The following is an 18,349-nucleotide window of genomic DNA, read 5'->3' as shown; positions in this document are numbered from 1 at the left end:
AAGCTATGGTTAGTCACAAGCATTCACAATAAGACACAATAAGGTAGAAAGGGACCCGACCGATCCCCGGCTTGCACATCCCGTCCCTCTTGCCGGCTGAGAGCCCGCACGTTCATTTCATGGGTTAACTTAGGCATACGGAGTTCATTCACAGTCAAAGCATACAGAGTTCAGTCCCAGTCTAAGATCGGACCAGACCAAGGGTTGCGGCAGCACATGCTGGGCTCAGGCATGTGCTGGTGTCATATTTTTCTTCGTCGGGGCACCATCGCCGAAGCATCCCAGGAGAACCTGATCGACGGCTTTGGGGTTCCGGCGATCGGGGGTCCGGGGGGCATGCGCACATGATGTGCGATGGGTGCTGGTACTTGGCCTTATATTGGCCCCTATCCCTCATCAAACCTCGAGAACTCACACCCCCTTAAAGAGCATTTGAGATTTTACAGGTTTGCTGCCAGTAGCCATTAAAGTGTCTGAAATGGGGACACTTTTTTCAAATGGTCACAAAATCTTGTACACTTCGAGTTCTTAGCTGAATTTTTTTGTGCATGCCAAAAAAAATACAAGGATCACGTCTACCAAGTTTGGGGCCAAAAATCCTTCCGAAAGAATTTTAAAAAATCCTGAACCGTAAAAAGTTTCAAAAATCATAAAAAATAAAAAACGAGTCGTCTTGCCATGAAACTTCACGTGAAGGCTTAAGGGACCATTGTATGAATTTACAAGCCATAAAAATTTCATTGGCATGCAGAAATATGAAGATGTGCCTAAACCCGCCTACCACCCTATCGATCCATAGCTTGCGCATCCCGTCTCTTTGGCCGGCGTAATTCCCGCCCGCCCGCCCACCCGTTCGTTTCGTCCATTGGCTTTGGCATATGGAGTTCATTCCTAGTCTAAGATCAGACCATACCGAGGGTTGCGGCAGCAGGATCAGCAGCACGCAGAGGGGGACCCGATCGATCCCTGGCTTGTGCATCCTGCCCCTCTGGCTGGCTAAGAGCCCGCACGCTCCTTTCATGGGTTAACTTAGGCATACGGAGTTCATTCCTAGTCTACGATCAAACCAAACCGAGGGTTACAGCAGCACATGCTGGGCTCGGCCATGTGCTGGTGCCACATTTTTCTTCGTTGGGGCACCATCGTCGGAGCATCATCGGAGAACCTGACCGACGGCATTGGGGTTCCGATGATCGGGGGTGCCGGGGGGGTGTGCGCACATGATGTGCAATGGGTGCTGGTACTTGGCCGTTATATTGGCCCCCTATCCCTCATCAAACCTCGAGAACTCACACCCCCTTAAAGAGCATTTGAGATTTTACAGGTTTGCTGCCAGTAGCCATTAAAGTGTCTGAAATGGGGACACTTTTTTCAAATGGTCACAAAATCTTGTACACTTCGAGTTCTTAGCTGAATTTTTTATGCATGCCAACAAAAATATAAGGATCACGTCTATGAAGTTTTAGGCCAAAACTCCTTCCGAAAAAATTTTAAAAAATCCCGAACCGTAAAAAGTTTCAAAAATCGTGGAAAAGAGAAAACGAGTCGTCTTGCCATGAAACTTCACGTGAAGGCTTAAGGGACCATTGTATGAATTTAGAAGCCATAAAAATGGCATTGGCACGTAGAAATATAAAGATGTGCCTAAACCCACCTACCACCCTATCGATCCACGGCTTACGCATCCCGTCTCTCTGGTCGGGGTAGTGCCTGCCCGCCCGCCCTTTCGCTCGTGTCGTCGGTTGGCTTAGGCATACGTAGTTCATTCCCATACTAAGATTAGACTGGATTGAGGGTTGCGGCAGCAGGATCGGTAGCACGCAAAGGGGGACCCAGCCGATCCCCAGCTTGCGAATCCCGCCCCTCTTGTCGGCTAAGCGCCCGTACGCTCGTTTCGTGGTTTGACTTAGGCATACGGAGTTCATTCCCAATCTAATCATACAGAGTTCATTCCCAGTCTAAGATCAGACTAAGTTGAGGGTTATGGTGGCACATGTTGGGCTCGGGCATGTGCTGGTGCCGCATTTTTCTTTGTCGGGGCACTATTATCGGAGCATCATCGGAGAAGTTGACCGACGGCATTGGGGTTTCGATGATTGGGGGGGCCGGGGGGTGTGCGCACATGATGTGCAATGGGTGCTGGTACTTAGCCCTTATATTGGCCCCCTATCCCTCATCAAACCTTGAGAACTCACACCCCCTTAAAGAGTATTTTAGATTTTACAAGTTTGCTGTCAGTAGCCATTAAAGTGCCTGAAATGGGGACACTTTTTTCAAATGGTCACAAAATCTTGTACACTTTGAGTTTTTAGCTGAATATTTTTGTGCATGCCAAAAAAAATACAAGGATCACGTCTACCGTGTTTGGGGCCAAAACTCCGACCAAAAATATTTAAAAAAATCATGAACCGTAAAAAGTTTTAAAAATCATGAAAAATAAAAAAATGAGTCGTCTTGCCATGAAACTTCACGTGAAGGCTTAAGGGACCATTGTATGAATTTACAAGCCATAAAAATGGCATTGGCACGTAGAAATATGAAGATGTGCCTAAACTCACCTAACACCCTATCGATCCACGTTGTCACGGACTAAGCTTTCTCTCAACAAGTAATAGACCGTGCGGCACTTGAATGGGTGCTCCCAACCAAGTCAACCTTCAATAGATCGATATCTGAACAAATAACCGTAAGCTATGGTTAGTCACAAGCATTCACAATAAGGCACAACATATCGAGCTCAATCTCAAGCACACACACAAGAAGGCATATTCGCATCAAGAAAAAGAAAAGCACATCGAGGCAACGATCGGGACATTCAATCGGGATGAGTTTTATTATAAACGGGACTCATACATCAAGACCTCCCACCGTCACTAGGGCTAGGGGGCTACCTTTGATGGGTGGCCTAAGCTCGCATAGCAACCGGTGAGACAGCCCAACACTACCCTGCCGGCTCACCCCCCTAAAGAGCCTTAGAGATTTTAGAGCTATGCTACCAATAACCATTACAATGTTTGAAATGGGGACACTTTTCCTAGCACAAGGGATCTACCCCGCCATGGCCCTATACATGGGTGGCTCATGGCAACCTAAGTCCCAGTCATGGCCCTATACAAGGTTGGCTCATGACATCCTCCCCCCACCTATTCTATCGACATCCTCGTCGACTTGCTGGCTTGAAATTCTTCAATCTTCCTTTAAAATCTCTGGAGGTTGTGTTCTCTCTCTCAGCTGGTTTTTTCTGGTCCTAATCCCTCCCACTTCACTAAGTACTCTCGAACTAGTCTTCGAGATATCTTGGTTTCCCTGTCAGCTAAGATCTCTTTGACTTGACGCTCTGAGGGTGGCTTTATGGCGATGGCAGCTCTGGTTGGCTCCCTTCAGCTAGCATCTATAGGATCTACATGAAAAGGTTTCAGGTTGCTCACATGAAATACTAGGTGCACCTTCATCCACTTTGGTGGGTCAATTTTGTAAGAAGCATTCCCCACCTTGGAAAGGACCCTTACTGGACCTTCATATTTGTGCACCAGTCTACGATCTCTCTTTCTCAGGAACCTGGTTTGTTCAGGAACTAGTCGGACAAGAACCAAATCACCAGCTTGAAATTATTGAGCTTTACGACCCTTGTCTGCCCATTTCTTCATCCACTTTGATGCTTTCTCTAGGTAGGCTTGCGTAATCTCTGTGTTTTGTTTCCACTCTTTGCTGAGATTGAAGGCTCTCAGATTCTTTCCTCTATATTGTTCCAAGGAAGTGTGGGGTAACCTTGGTAATTGTCCGTGACCACCTCAAATGGGCTCTTGTTGGTGAAAGAGCTTTTGTTGGAATTAAAGCAGAGTTGAGCCACATCCAATAATGAAGGCCAGCCTTTCTAATTAGCTTGAACAAAATGCCTCAAGTATTCCTCTAATAATCCATTGAACCATTCTATTTGACCATCAGTTTAGGGGTGATAGCTTGAGGAGATGTTGAGTTGGGACCCAATATCTTGAAAAGTTCTCTCCAGAAGGACCCCGTGAATCTCGGATCTCGATCACTGATAATGTTTTGAGGGAGGCCCCAGTATTTGACCACATGTTTGAATAATAGTCGAGCTGTGTCTTTCGCTGTGCAATACTTAGGAGCAGGAATGAATGTGGCATACTTAGAGAACCGATCAATTACCTTCAAAATCGCTCCAAGGTCACCAACCTTGGGTAGGCTTGAAATGAAATCGAGAGAGATGCTTTCCCAAGGTCTGGTGGGTATTGGTAGTGGTTCAAGCATGCTTGCAGGTTTCTTTCTTTCAACCTTGTCTTGTTGGCAAATGAGGCAAGTCTTCGTATAGTCCATCACATCTTGTCCTATGTGAGGCCAATAGTATCCCTGTTTCAATAACGCCAAAGTGCGTTACCAACCCGGGTGTCCCACCCATGGTGTGTCATGACATTCCCTCATTAGCATCTATCTCAGACCTTCTGTTCTTAGCACAAATACTCGAGGTCCCTTGGTCCATAGGACCCTATTTTCTTGCCAGAAGTACTTGGACTTCCCTTCTTCCACTAGCTTCAGGATGGCACAAGCTTGCGGGTCCTTCCTTAAGTGATCTCCAATCAACTTATGAATATCTATAGTGGCTCTACTAGCCGCCATTGGGGCAATTCTTCTAAGGGCCGCTAGATTTGCTCACCTACTCAATACATCGGCCACTTGATTGGTCTTTCCAGCGGTGTGCTCAAAACAAAAGTTGAATTTCGCTAAAAATTCTTGCCACCTAGCTTGTTTTTTCGTAAGCCTTGGTTGGCTGAGAAAATGGCTAACAACCGTATTGTCTGTCTTTACGACAAAGTGTGAACCCAACAAGTAATGTCACCAAGCCCTCAAGCAGTGAACCACTGCAAGGAGTTCTTTTTCTTGAGTCGTATATTTCTTTTCAGCTTCACTTAGCTTCCTACTTTCAAATGCTATCAGGTGATGTTGTTGCAAAAGCACTCCTCCAATAGCAAAATCGGATGCATCCGTCTGAACTTTGAAGGGCTTTTCAATATCAGGGAGAGCTAAGATGGGATCTTTCATAACAACATCCTTCAATCCCTCTAAGGCCTCTTGGCACTCGCTCATCCAACACCATTTATGCTCCTTCTTCAATAGCACTGTGAGAGCTGTGGTCTTACGAGAGTACCCTTCCACAAACCTTTTATAGTAGTTGGCTAGTCCCAAAAATGAGCGGAGCTCACTAATATTCTTCGGTGTTGTCCACTCCTTGATGGCCCTAACCTTTCCTATGTCCATTCGAATGTGGCCACGTTCGATAATGTGATCGAGAAAATGGATTCGGGTATGAGCAAATGCACACTTCTCCCTTTTTACGTATAACTAGTGGTCATGTAATCTTTGAAGTACCTGGCGTAGGTGCTCTTAATGCTCTTCCAAAGTGGAGCTATATACCATTATATCGTCTAAATAGATGACTACAAATTTGTCTAAGTAATCATGGAACACCTGATTCATTAATGTACAAAATGTGGTAGGAGCATTGGTCAGTCCAAAAGGCATAACAAGAAATTCAAATGCACCATACCGTGTCACACAAGTGGTCTTTGGCTCATCTCTCTCAGTGATTCGAACCTGATGGTAGCCAGATCTCAGGTCCAATTTGGAGAAGTACTTGGCCCGGCTTAATTGATCAAACAAGTCTACTATAAGGGGAATGGGATATTTGTTTCTCACGGTGACTTTGTTCAGGGCCCTATAGTCAACACATAATCGCAAACTTCCATCGTGCTTCTTCTGAAATAGCACTGGCACTCTAAAAGGAGCCTTTGATAGTCTGATGAACCCGACTTGTAGCAGCTCATCTAACTATTTTTTTAGTTCAGCTAACTCTGGTAGGGCCATGCGGTAGGGCACTCTAGCAGGGGGTTTCACTCCTGGGAGGAGCTTGATTTCATGGTCCACTGCTCGTCGAGGGGGTAGAACTTTAGGCAACATCTCTGGCATCACCTCTTCGAATTCTTCCAACACTTTTTCCACACGATCAGGTATGGGTTCTACTTCTGACCCTTCTTTGTAAATCGGCACCGCCATAAAGGAGGGTTCCCTTCTTTTTATCCCTTTCTTAAACTGCAAAGCTGAAATCATTTTCTTCCCACTCTTTGGTAGGATGTTGGCTGGCACCACACATGGGTGTTCTCCTAAGAACAACAAGCAGCTAGCGGTGGGGATAGGGATAACCTGAGCCAACATCATGAAGTCCAATCTAAGGACAACATCAAAGTCATCCATGGGGGAAACTGTAAAGTCTACCTTCCCCTCCTATGGCCCTAATTGGGTTGTCACACTTTTGGAGCTTCCACTGATCGCAAAGGCTGGCGAATTGACCGCCTTCATTCATCCACAGTTTTCTGGTGTGATGAAAGTGTCGGTTGCACCCGTATCCACCATGGCCTTGGTGGCTTTCTCATTGATCATCAAGTTCACATACATCAAGCCTCTACTCTGCTATTTCTTTATAGTGTTCAATTGGATGCGGAGGGCATTGAGGAACCTTATTGAACCCATCCTGGCTGGCTTCTCTTCAGCTTCTTCAATGCTCTCTGGTGCTTTTATGGACTCTTGAGATAAGGTCCTTAAGGCATTAAGGGCTCCCCTATGCGGGCATTCAGCCACCCAATGCGACCCCTTGCAAAGAAAGCAAGCTAGCGGTTGTCTAGGCTTGAAAATCCCTACGTTGCTTGTCTAGGCTTGGGTGCTATCTCGACCAAAGGACCTCCTGTCTGATCCCCCACTGAAGGGTCAGTCCAACCTAGTCATCTTTCCCCCACTCCCAAAGTTAAAGCTACTGCCAGTTGATGGAAGATTTTTCCATTTTAAAGAGCCATCATTGTAATTGTGAAGACATTCAGCTGCAGCCATGGCCGTGGCCACATCTTGCACTTTCTGCCTTTGTAGTTCTGTCCTTGCCCAAGGCTTGAGGCCCTCAAGAAAATAGAACATCTTGTCCTTTTTGGACATGTCCCGAATATCCAACATCAGGGTGGAAAAGCTCCTCACAAATTCTCGCACCGTTCCGGTTTACACCAACTCTCGAAGTCTCCTTCGAGCCATATACTCCACATTCTCAAGGAAAAACTAGTTTTTCAATTCTCGCTTCAGATCCGTCCAAGTCTTAATCGCGCACTCATCATCGACAAACTTGGAATGCCACCATAGCTTGGCATCCCCTGCGAGGTACATCGACGCCATTGTCACCTTGTCTTCCTCTGAATTTGTGTGTACAGCTCGAAAGTATTGCTCCATGTCAAACAAGAAATTTTCAAGTTCCTTAGCATCCCTTGCCCCCTCATAGCGTTGAGGCTTCAGCACTTTGGGCCTTTATCCCCTTTCCATCGAGCTTGAACCCGATCTGGCCATAGCCATTTGTAAGATGCTCACCTGTGCTCTGAGCTCCTCAAACTCCTTTTGGAGAATGTTCAAGGCATCTCTAGCCTCTTCGCTCACATTGTGGAGAGTATCGGACAACTCCTGCTGGGTTGTCTCGATCTGCCTCACTCGGTATTTCATCACCATATGAGTTTTCATTACGGCCACCACGGCCTCAAGTTCCTCAATTCTATATCGATGATCCGGTCCACCATTTGTGGCCATCTCATCCATTTTTCTAGCACTTCTCAACCGTGCTCTGATACCACGTGTCACGGACTAAGCTTTCTCTTAACAAGCAATAGACCGTGCAGCACTTGAATGGGTGCTCCCAACCAAGTCAGCCTTCAATAGATCGATATCTGAACAAATAACCATAAGCTATGGTTAGTCACAAGCATTCACAATACGGCACAACATATCGAGATCAATCTCAAGCACACACACAAGAAGGCATATTCGCATCAAGAAAAAGAAAAACACATCAAGGCAACAATCGGGACATTTAATCGAGATGAGTTTTATTATAAACAGGACTCATACATCGGGACCTCCCACCATCACCAGGGCCAGGGGGCAGCCCTTGGTGGGTGGCCTAAGCTCGCATAGCAACCGGTGAGACAGCCCAACACTACGCAGCGGGCTCACCCCCCCTAAAGAGCCTTAGAGATTTTAGAGCTATGCTACCAGTAACCATTACAATGTTCAAAATGGGGACACTTTTCCTAGCACAAGGGATCTACCCAGCCATGGCCCTATACATGGGTCGCTCATGGCAACCTAAGTCCCAGTTATGGCCCTATACAAGGTTGGCTCATGACACACGGCTTGCGCATCCCGTCTCTCTGACCGACGTAGTGCCCGTCTGCTCATTTCGTCGGTTGGCTTAGGCATACGAAGTTTATTCCCAGTCTAAGATCAGACTGGACTAAGGGTTGTGGCAGCAGGATTGGCAGCACATAGAGGGGGACCCGACCGATCCCCCGCCTGCACATTTCGCCCATCTGGCCGGTTGAGCACCCGCACGCTCGTTTCGTGGGTTGACTTAGGCAAACGGAGTTCATTCCCAGTCTAAGATCGGACCGGATCGAGGCTTGCGGTAGCACATGCCGAGCTCGGGCATGTGCCGATGCTGCATTTTTTTTCATCGGGGCACCATCGTCGGAGCATCACCGGAGAACCTGACCAGCGGCATTGGGGTTTCGACGATCAGGGGGGCCGGGGGGTGTGCACACATGATGTGCGATGGCTGCTGGTAGTTGGCCCTTATATTGGCCCCTTATCCCTCATCAAACCTCAAGAACTCACACCCCTTAAAGAGCATTTGAGATTTTACAGGTTTGCTGCCAGTAGCCATTAAAATGTCTGAAATGGGGACACTTTTTTCAAATGGTCACAAAATCTTGTACACTTCGAGTTTTTAGCTGAATTGTTTTGTGCATGCCAACAAAAATACAAGAATCACGTCTACCAAGTTTGGGGCCTAAACTCCTTTCAAAAAAATTTAAAAAAATCTCGAACCATAAAAAGTTTCAAAAATTATGAAAAATAGAAAACGGGCTGTCTTGCCATGAAACTTCACGTGAAGGCTTAAGGGACCATTGTATGAATTTACAAGCCATAAAAATGGCATTGGCACATAGAAATATGAAGATGTACCTAAACCCACCTACCAACCTGTAGATCCATGGCTTGCGCATCCCGTCTCTTTGGCCAGCGTAGTGCCCGCCCGCCCGTTCGTTTCGTCAATTGGCTTAGGCATACGGAGTTCATTCCCAGTGTAAGATCAGACCAGACTGAGGGTTGCAGCAGTAGGATTAGCAGCATGCAGAGGGGTACCCGATCGATTCCTGGCTTGCGTATCTCGCCCTTCTGGCCGGCTGAGAGCCCGCACCCTCATTTCGTGGGTTAACTTAGGCATACGGAGTTCATTCCCAGTCCAAGATCAGATCGGATCAAGGGTTGTGGCAGCACATGCTGGGCTCAGGCATGTGCTGGTGGCACATTTTTCTTTGTCGGGGCACCATCGTCGGAGCATCGCCGGAGAACCAGACCAGCGGCATTGGGGTTCCGACGATCGGGGGGGTCAGGGGGTGTGCGCACATGATGTGCGATGGGTGCTTGTACTTGGCCCTTATATTGGCCCCCTATCCCTCATCAAACCTTGAGAACTCACACCCCCTTAAAGAGCATTTGAGATTTGACAGGTTTGCTACCAGTAGCTATTAAAGTGTCTGAAATGGGGACACTTTTTTCAAATGGTCACAAAATCTTGTACACTTTGAGTTTTTAGCTGAATTTTTTTATGCATGCCAAAAAAAATACAAGGATCACGTCTTCCAAGTTTGGGGCCAAAAATCCTTCCAAAAAAATTTTACAAAATCCCGAACTGTAAAAGTTTCAAAAATCCTAAAAAATAGAAAACGAGTCATCATGCCATGAAACTTCACATGAAGGCTTAAGGGACCATTGTATGAATTTACAAGCCATAAAAATGGCATTGGCATGCAGATATATGAAGATGTGCCTAAACCCACCTACCACCCTATCGATCCACAGCTTGCGCATCCCCGTCTCTCTGGCCGACGTAGTGCCCACCCGCCCGCCCACCTGCTCATTTCGTCAGTTGGCTTAGGTATATAGAGTTCATTCCCAGTCTAAGACCGGATCAGACCGAGGGTTACGATCGCAGGATCGACAGCACGTAAAGGAGGACCCGGCCGATCCCCGGCTTGCGCATCCCGCCCCTCTAGCCGGCTGAGCACCCGCACGCTCGTTTCATGGGCTAACTTAGGCATACGGAGTTCATTCCTAGTCTAAGCATACGGAGTTCATTCCCAGTCTAAGATCGGACCGGACCGAGGGTTGTGAAAGCACATGCTGGGCTCGGGCATGTGCTGGTGCCGCATTTTTCTTCATCGGGGCACCATCGCCAGAGCATCGTCGGAGAACCTGACCGGCGGCATTGGGGTTCCGACGATTAGGGGGCCGGGGGGGTGTGCGCACATGATGTGCGATGGGTGCTGGTACTTGGCCCCTATATTGGCCCCCTATCCCTCATCAAACCTTGAGAACTCACACCTCCTTAAAGAGCATTTGAGATTTTACAGGTTTGCTGCCAGTAGCCATTAAAGTGTCTGAAATGGGGACACTTTTTTGAAATGGTTACAAAATCTTGTACACTTCAAGTTTTTAGCTGAATTTTTTTGTGCATGCCAAAAAAAATACAAGGATCACGTCTACCAACTTTGGGGCCAAAAATCATTCCGAAAAAATTTTAAAAAATCCTGAACCGCAAAAAGTTTCAAAAATCGTTAAAAATAGAAAACGAGTCGTCTTACCATGAAACTTCACATGAAGGCTTAAGGGACCATTGTGTGAATTTACAAGCCATAAAAATGGCATTGGCATGCAGAAATATGAAGATGCGCCTAAACCCACCTACCACCCTATCGATCCACGGCTTGTGCATCCCGTCTCTCTGGCTGGCGTAGTGCCCGCCCTCTCGCCCACTCGTTTCCTCGGTTGGCTTAGGCATACAGAGTTCATTCCCAGTCTAAGATCGGACCAGACCGAGGGTTGCGATAGTAGGATCGACAGCACGCAGAGGGGGACCCGACCGATCCCCGGCTTGCGCATTCTGCCCCTCTTGCCGGCGGAGTGCCCGTACGCTCGTTTCGTGGGTTGACTTAGGCATATGGAGTTCATTCCTAGTCTAAGATTGGATCGGACCGAGGGTTGCGGCAGCACATGCTAGGCTCAAGCATGTGCTGGAGCCGCATTTTTCTTCGTCGGGGCACCATCGTCGGAGCATCGTCGGAGAACCTGACTGGTGGCATTGGGGTTCCGGTGATCGGGGGGGCCGGGGTGGTGTGCGCAAATGATGTGCAATGGGTGCTGGTACTTGGCCCTTATATTGGCCCCCTATCCCTCTTCAAACCTCAAGAACTCACACCCCCTTAAAGAGCATTTGAGATTTTACAGGTATTTTGCAAGTTGCCATTAAAGTGTATAAAATGGGGACACTTTTTTCAAATGGTCACAAAATCTTGTACACTTCTAGTTTTTAGCTGAATTTTTTTATGCATGCCAACAAAAATACAAGGATTACGTCTACTAAGTTTAGGGCCAAAACTCCTTCCGAAAAAATTTTAAAAAATCCTGAACCCTAAAAAGTTTCAAAAATTATGAAAAATAGAAAACGAGTCGTCTTGCCATGAAACTTCACGTGAAGGCTTAAGGGACCATTGTAAGAATTTACAAGCCCTAAAAATGGCATTGGCACATAGAAATGTGAAGATGTGCCTAAACCCACCAACCACCCTATCGATCCACGACTTGCGCATCCCATCTCTCTGGTTGGTCTAGTGCCTGCCTGCCCGCCCGCTCGCCCGCTCGTTTTGTCGGTTGGCTTAGGCATACAGAGTTCATTCTCAGTCTAAGATCGGATAGGACCGAGGGTTGCGGCAGTAGGATCGACAGCACATAGAGGAGGACCCGACCGATCCCCGGCTTGTCCATCCCGCCCCTTTGGCCGACTGAGCGCCCACATGCTTGTTTTGTGGGTTGACTTGCGCATACGGAGTTCATTCCTAGTCTAAGCATACAGAGTTCATTCCTAGTCTAAGATCGGATCGGACCGAGGGTTGCGGCAACACATGCTGGGCTTGGCCATGTGCTGGTGCCACATTTTTCTTCACCGGGGCACCATCGTCAGAGCATCATCGGAGAACCTGACCAGCGGCATTGGGGTTCTGGCAATCGGGGGTGACAGCAGGATCGACAGCACGTAGAGAGAGACCCGATCGATCCTCGACTTGCATATCCCACCCCTCTGGCCAGTTGAGTGCCTGCACGATCGTTTCGTGGGTTGACTTAGGCATACGGAGTTCATTCCCTGTCTAAGATCGGACCAGACCAAAGGTTGTGGCAGCACATGCTAGGCTCGGGCATGTGCTGCTGCTGCATTTTTCTTTGTCGGGGCATCATCGCCGGAGCATCACTGGAGAACCTGACAGGCGGTATTGGGGTTCCGACGATCAGAAGGCCGGGGCTGGTGTGCGCACTTGATGTGCGATGGGTGCTCATACTTGGCCATTATATTGGCCCCCTATCCCTCATCAAACCTTGAGAACTCACACCCCCTTAAAGAGCATTTGAGCTTTTATAGGTTTGCTGCTAGTAGCCATTAAAGTGTCTGAAATGGGGACACTTTTTTCAGCTGGTCACAAAATCTTGTACACTTCGAGTTTTTAGCTCAATTTTTTTGTGCATGCCAACCAAAATACAAGGATCATGTCTACCAAGTTTGGGACCAAAACTCCTTCCGAAAAAATTTTAAAAAATCTCGAACCGTAAAAAATTTTAAAAAATCCCGAACAGTAAAAAGTTTTGAAAATCATGAAAAATAAAAAACGAGTCGTCTTGCCATGAAACTTCATGTGAAGGCTTAAGGGACCATTGTATGAATTTACAAGCCATAAAAATGGCATTGGCACGCAGAAATATGAAGATGTGCCTAAACCCACCTACCACCCTATCGATCCACGGCTTGCGCATCCTGTCTCTCTGGCCGGCATAATGCCCGCCCGCCCGCCCGCCCGCCTGCTCGTTTTGTCGGTTGTCTTAGGCATACAGAGTTCATTCCCATTCTAAGATCAGGCCGGACCGAAGGTTGCGACAGCAGGATCGACAGCACGTAGAGGGGGACCCGACCGATTCCCGGCTTGCGCATCTCGCCCCTCTGGCTGACTGAGCGCCCGCACGCTCGTTTCGTTGGTTGACTTAGGCATACGGAGTTCATTCCCAGTCAAAGATCGGACCGGATCGAGGGTTGCGGCAGCACATGCTGGGCTCGAGAATGTGCTGGGGCTGCATTTTTCTTCGTCGGGGCAACATCACCGGAGCATCGCCGGAGAACCTGACCGGCGGCTTTGGGGTTCCAGCGATCGAGGGGGCCGAGGGGGTGTGCGCACATGATGTGTGATGGGTGCTAGTACTTGGCCCTTATATTGGCCCCCTATCCCTCATCAAACCTTGAGAACTCACACTCCCTTAAAGAGCATTTGAGATTTTACAGGTTTGCTGCCAGTAGCCATTAAAGTGTCTGAAATGGGGACACTTTTTTCAAATGGTCACAAAATCTTGTACACTTCAGGTTTTTAGCTGAATTTTTTTTTATGCCAAAAAAAAATAACAAGGATCACGTCTACCAAGTTTGGGGCCAAAACTCCTTCTGAAAAAATTTAAAAAATCCTGAACCGCAAAAAGTTTTGAAAATCATGAAAAATAGAAAATGAGCCATCTTGCCATGAAACTTCACGTGAACGCTTAAGGGACCATTGTATGAATTTACAAGCCATAAAAATGGCATTGGCACATAGAAATATGAAGATGTGCCTAAACCCACCTACCACCCTATCGATCCACGGCTTGTGTGTCCCGTCTCTCTGGCCGACGTTCTGCCCGCCCGCCCATCTGCACGTCCGTTCGTGTCGTCGGTTGCCTTAGGCATACGGAGTTCATTCCCAGTCTAAGATTGGACTGAACTGAGGGCTGCGGCAGCAGGATCAGCAGCACGTAGAGGGGGACCCAGCCGGCCCCCGGCTTGCGCATCCCGCCCCTCTGGCTGGCTGAGCGCCCGTACGCTTGTTTCGTGATTTGACTTAGTCATACAGAGTTCATTCCCAGTCTAAGCATACGGAGTTCATTCCCATCTAAGATCAGATCGAAGCGAGGGTTGCGACAGCAAATGCTGGGCTCAGGCATGTGTGGTGCCACATTTTTCTTCGTCGGGGCACCATCATTGGAGCATCGTCAGAGAACTTGACTGACGGCATTAGGGTTTCGACGATCGGGGGGCCCGAAGGGGGGTGTGCGCACATGATGTGCGATGGGTGCTGGTACTTGGCCCTTATATTGGCCCCCTATCCCTCATCAAACCTTGAGAACTCACACCCCCCTTAAAGAGCATTTGAGATTTTACAGGTTTGGTGCCAATAGCCAATAAAGTGTCTGAAATGGGGACATTTTTTTCAAATGGTCACAAAATCTTGTACACTTCGAGTTTTTAGCTGAATTTTTTTGTGCAAGCCAACAAAAATATAAGGATCACGTCTACCAAGTTTGGTGCCAAAACGTATTCTGAAAAAATTTTAAAAAATCTCGAACCCTAAAAAGTTTTAAAAATCGTGAAAAATAGAAAACGAGTTGTCTTGCCATGAAACTTCACATGAAGGCTTAAGGGACCATTGTATAAATTTACAAGCCATAAAAATGGCAATGGCACGTAGAAGTGTGAAGACGTGCCTAAAGCCACCTACCACCCTATCGATCCACGGCTTACGCATCACGTCTCTCTGGCCGACGTAGTGCCTGCCTTTTTCTTGGGCATGTGCTGGTGCTGAATTTTTCTTCATCGGGGCACCATCGCTGGAGCATCGTCGGAGAACCTGACTGGAGGCATTGAGGTTCGAGCGATCGGGGGGGCTGGGGGAGGGGGTGTGCACACATGATGTGCGATGGCTGCTGGTACTTGGCCCTTATATTGGCCCCCTATCCCTCATCAAACCTCGAGAACTCACACCCCTTAAAGAGCAATTGAGATTTTACAGGTTTGTTGCCAGTAGCCATTAAAGTGTCTGAAATGGGGACACTTCTTTCAAATGGTCACAAAATCTTGTACACTTCGAGTTTTTAGCTGAAATGTTTTGTGGAAGCCAACAAAAATACAAGGATCGTGTCTACCAAGTTTGGAGCCAAAACTCCTTCCAAAAACATTGTCAAAAATCTCGAACCGTAAAAAGTTTCAAAAATCGTGAAAAATAGAAAATGAGTCGTCTTGCCATGAAACTTCACGTGAAGGCTTAAGGGACCATTGTATGAATTTACAAGCCATAAAAATGGCATTGGCACGTAGAAATATGAAGATGTGCCTAAACCCACCTACCACCTTATCGATCCACGGTTGCGCATCTCGTCTCTCTGGTCGGCGTAGTGCCCGCCCGCTCATTTTGTCGGTTGGCTTAGGCATACGGAGTTCATTCCAGACCGAGGGTTGCGGTAGCACATGCTAAGCTTGGGCATGTGCTGGTGCCGCATTTTTCTTCACCGGGCACCATCGTCGGAGCATCGCCAGTGAACCTGACCGGCAGAATTGGGGTTCCGATGATCGGGGGGCCGGGGGGCTGTGCGCACATGATGTGCGATGCGTGCTGGTACTTGGCCCTTATATTGGCCTCCTATCCCTCATCAAACCTTGAGAACTCACGCCCCCTTAAAGAGCATTTAAGATTTTATAGGTTTGCTGCCAGTAGCCATTAAAGTGTCTGAAATGGGGACACTTTTTCGAAATGGTCACAAAATCTTGTACACTTCATGTTTTTGGCTGAATTTTTTTGTGCATGCCAACAAAAATACATGGATCACGTCAACAATGTTCAGGGCCAAAAATGCTGTCGAAAAAATTTTAAAAAATCCCGAACCGTAAAAAGTTTCAAAAATCATGAAAAATAGAAAATGAGTCATCTTGCCACGAAACTTCACGTGAAGGCTTTAGGGACCATTGTATGAATTTACAAGCCATAAAAATGGCATTGGCACGTAGAAATATGAAGATGTGCCTAAACCCACCTACCACTCTATCGATCCACGACTTGCGCATCCTGCCCCTCTGGCCGACATATTGCCCGCCCGCCAGCTCGTTTCGTCAGTTGGCTTAGGCATACAGAGTTCATTCCCAGTCTAAGATCAAACCAGACTGAGTTTTTCGATAGCAGGATCAGCAGCATGTAGAGGGGGACCCAACCGATCCCCAGCTTGCGCATCCCGCCCCTCTGGTCGACTGAGCGCCTGCACGCTCGTTTCATGGCCCGAGTTAGGCATACGGAGTTCACTCCTAGTCTAAGCATACAGAGTTCATTCCCAGTCTAAGATCAGACTGGACCGAGGGTTGCGGCTGCACATGCTGGGCTCAGGCATGTGCTGGTGCCGCATTTTTCTTCACCGAGGAACTATCACCGAAGAACCTAAACGGCGACGTTGGGGTTCTGATGATCGGGGGGCCACTGGCGGGGTGTGCACATGATGTGCGATGGGTGCTGGTACTTGGCCCTTATATTGGCCTCCTATTCCTCATCAAACCTCGAGAACTCACACCCCTTTAAAGAGCATTTTAGATTTTACAAGTTTGTTGCCAGTAGACATTAAAGTGATTGAAATGGGGACACTTTTTTCAAATAGTCACAAAATCTTGTACACTTTGAGTTTTTAGCTGAGTTTTTTTGTGCATGCCAATAAAAATACAAGGATCACGTCTACCAAGTTTGGGGTCAAAACTCCTTCCAAAAAAAAATTAAAAAAATCCTGAACCGCAAAAAGTTTCAAAAATCGTGAAAAATAGAAAACGAGTCATCTTGCCATGAAACTTCACGTGATGGCTTAAAAGACCGTTGTATGAATTTACAAACCATAAAAATGGCATTGGCACACAAAATATATGAAGATGTGCCTAAACCCACCTACCACCCTATCGATCCATGACTTGCGCATCCCGTCTCTCTGGCCGGCGTAGTGCCCGCCCGCCCGCCAGCTCATTTCGTCGGTTGGCTTAGGCATACGGAGTTCATTCCTAGTCTAAGATCAGATCAGACCGAGTGTTTCGGCAGTAGGATCGGCAGCATGCAAAGGGGGACCCGACTGATCCCCGGCTTACGCATCCCGCCCCTCTGGCCGATAGAGCGCCTGCACGCTCGTTTCGTGGGTTGACTTAGGCATACAGAGTTCACTCTCAGTCTAAGCATACAGAGTTCATTTCCAATCTATGATTGGACCAGACCAAGGGTTACGACAGCACATGCTAGGCTCGGGCAAGTGCTGGTCCCACACTTTTCTTCGCTGGGGCACCACCGTCGGACGGCATTGGGGTTCCGACGATCGGGGGGACCGGGGGGTGTGCATACATGATGTGTGATGGGTGCTGGTACTTGGCCCTTATATTGGCCTCCTATCCCTCATCAAACCTCGAAAACTCACACCCCCTTAAAGAGCATTTCAGATTTTACAGGTTTGCTGCCAGTAGCCATTAAAGTGTCTGAAATGGGGACACTTTTTTCAAATGGTCACAAAATCTTGTACACTTCGAGTTTTTAGCTGAATTTTTTTGTGCATGCCAACAAAAATACAAGGATCACGTCTACCAAATTTGGGGCCAACACTCTTTCTGAAGAAATTTTAAAAAATCTTAAACCGCAAAAAGTTTCAAAAATCATGAAAAATAGAAAATGAGTGGTCTTGTCATGAAACTTCACGTGAAGGCTTAAGGGACTATTGTATGAATTTACAAGCCATAAAAATGGCATTGGCACGTAGAAATATGAAGATGTGCCTAAACCCACCTACCACTTTATCGATCCACGACTTGCGCATCCCGTCTCTCTGGCCGGCGTAATGCTCCCCCGCCTGCCTGCCTGCCCGTTCGTTTCGTCGGTTGGCTTAGGCATACGAAGTTCATTCCCAGTCTAAGATCAGACCGGACTAAGGGTTGCAGCAGTAGGATCGGTAGCATGCAGAGGGGGACCCATCGATCCCCGGCTTGTGCATCCCGCCGCTCTGGCTGGCTGAGCGCCCGCACGCTCGTTTCATGGGTTGACTTAGGCATATGGAGTTCATTCCCAGTCTAAGCATACGGAGTTCATTCCCAGTCTAAGATTGGACCAGATCGAGGGTTACGGCAACACATGCTGGTCTCGGGCATGTGCTGCGGCTGCATTTTTCTTCATCGGGGCACCATCGTCGGAGAACCTGACCGACGACATTGGGGTTCCAGCCTTAGGGGGGCTGGGGGGTGTATGCACATGATGTGCGATGGGTGCTGGTACTTGGGCCCTATATTGGCCCCCTATCCCTCATAAAGCCTCAAGAACTCACACCCCCTTAAAGTGCATTT

This window comes from Durio zibethinus, chromosome 1 (assembly GCF_047325235.1).
Source record: "Durio zibethinus cultivar Kanyao isolate XHJ-2024 chromosome 1, ASM4732523v1, whole genome shotgun sequence".
Classification (NCBI taxonomy): domain Eukaryota; kingdom Viridiplantae; phylum Streptophyta; class Magnoliopsida; order Malvales; family Malvaceae; genus Durio; species Durio zibethinus.
The sequence above is the reverse complement of the archived record's forward strand: the minus strand, read 5'-3'. Positions refer to the sequence as shown.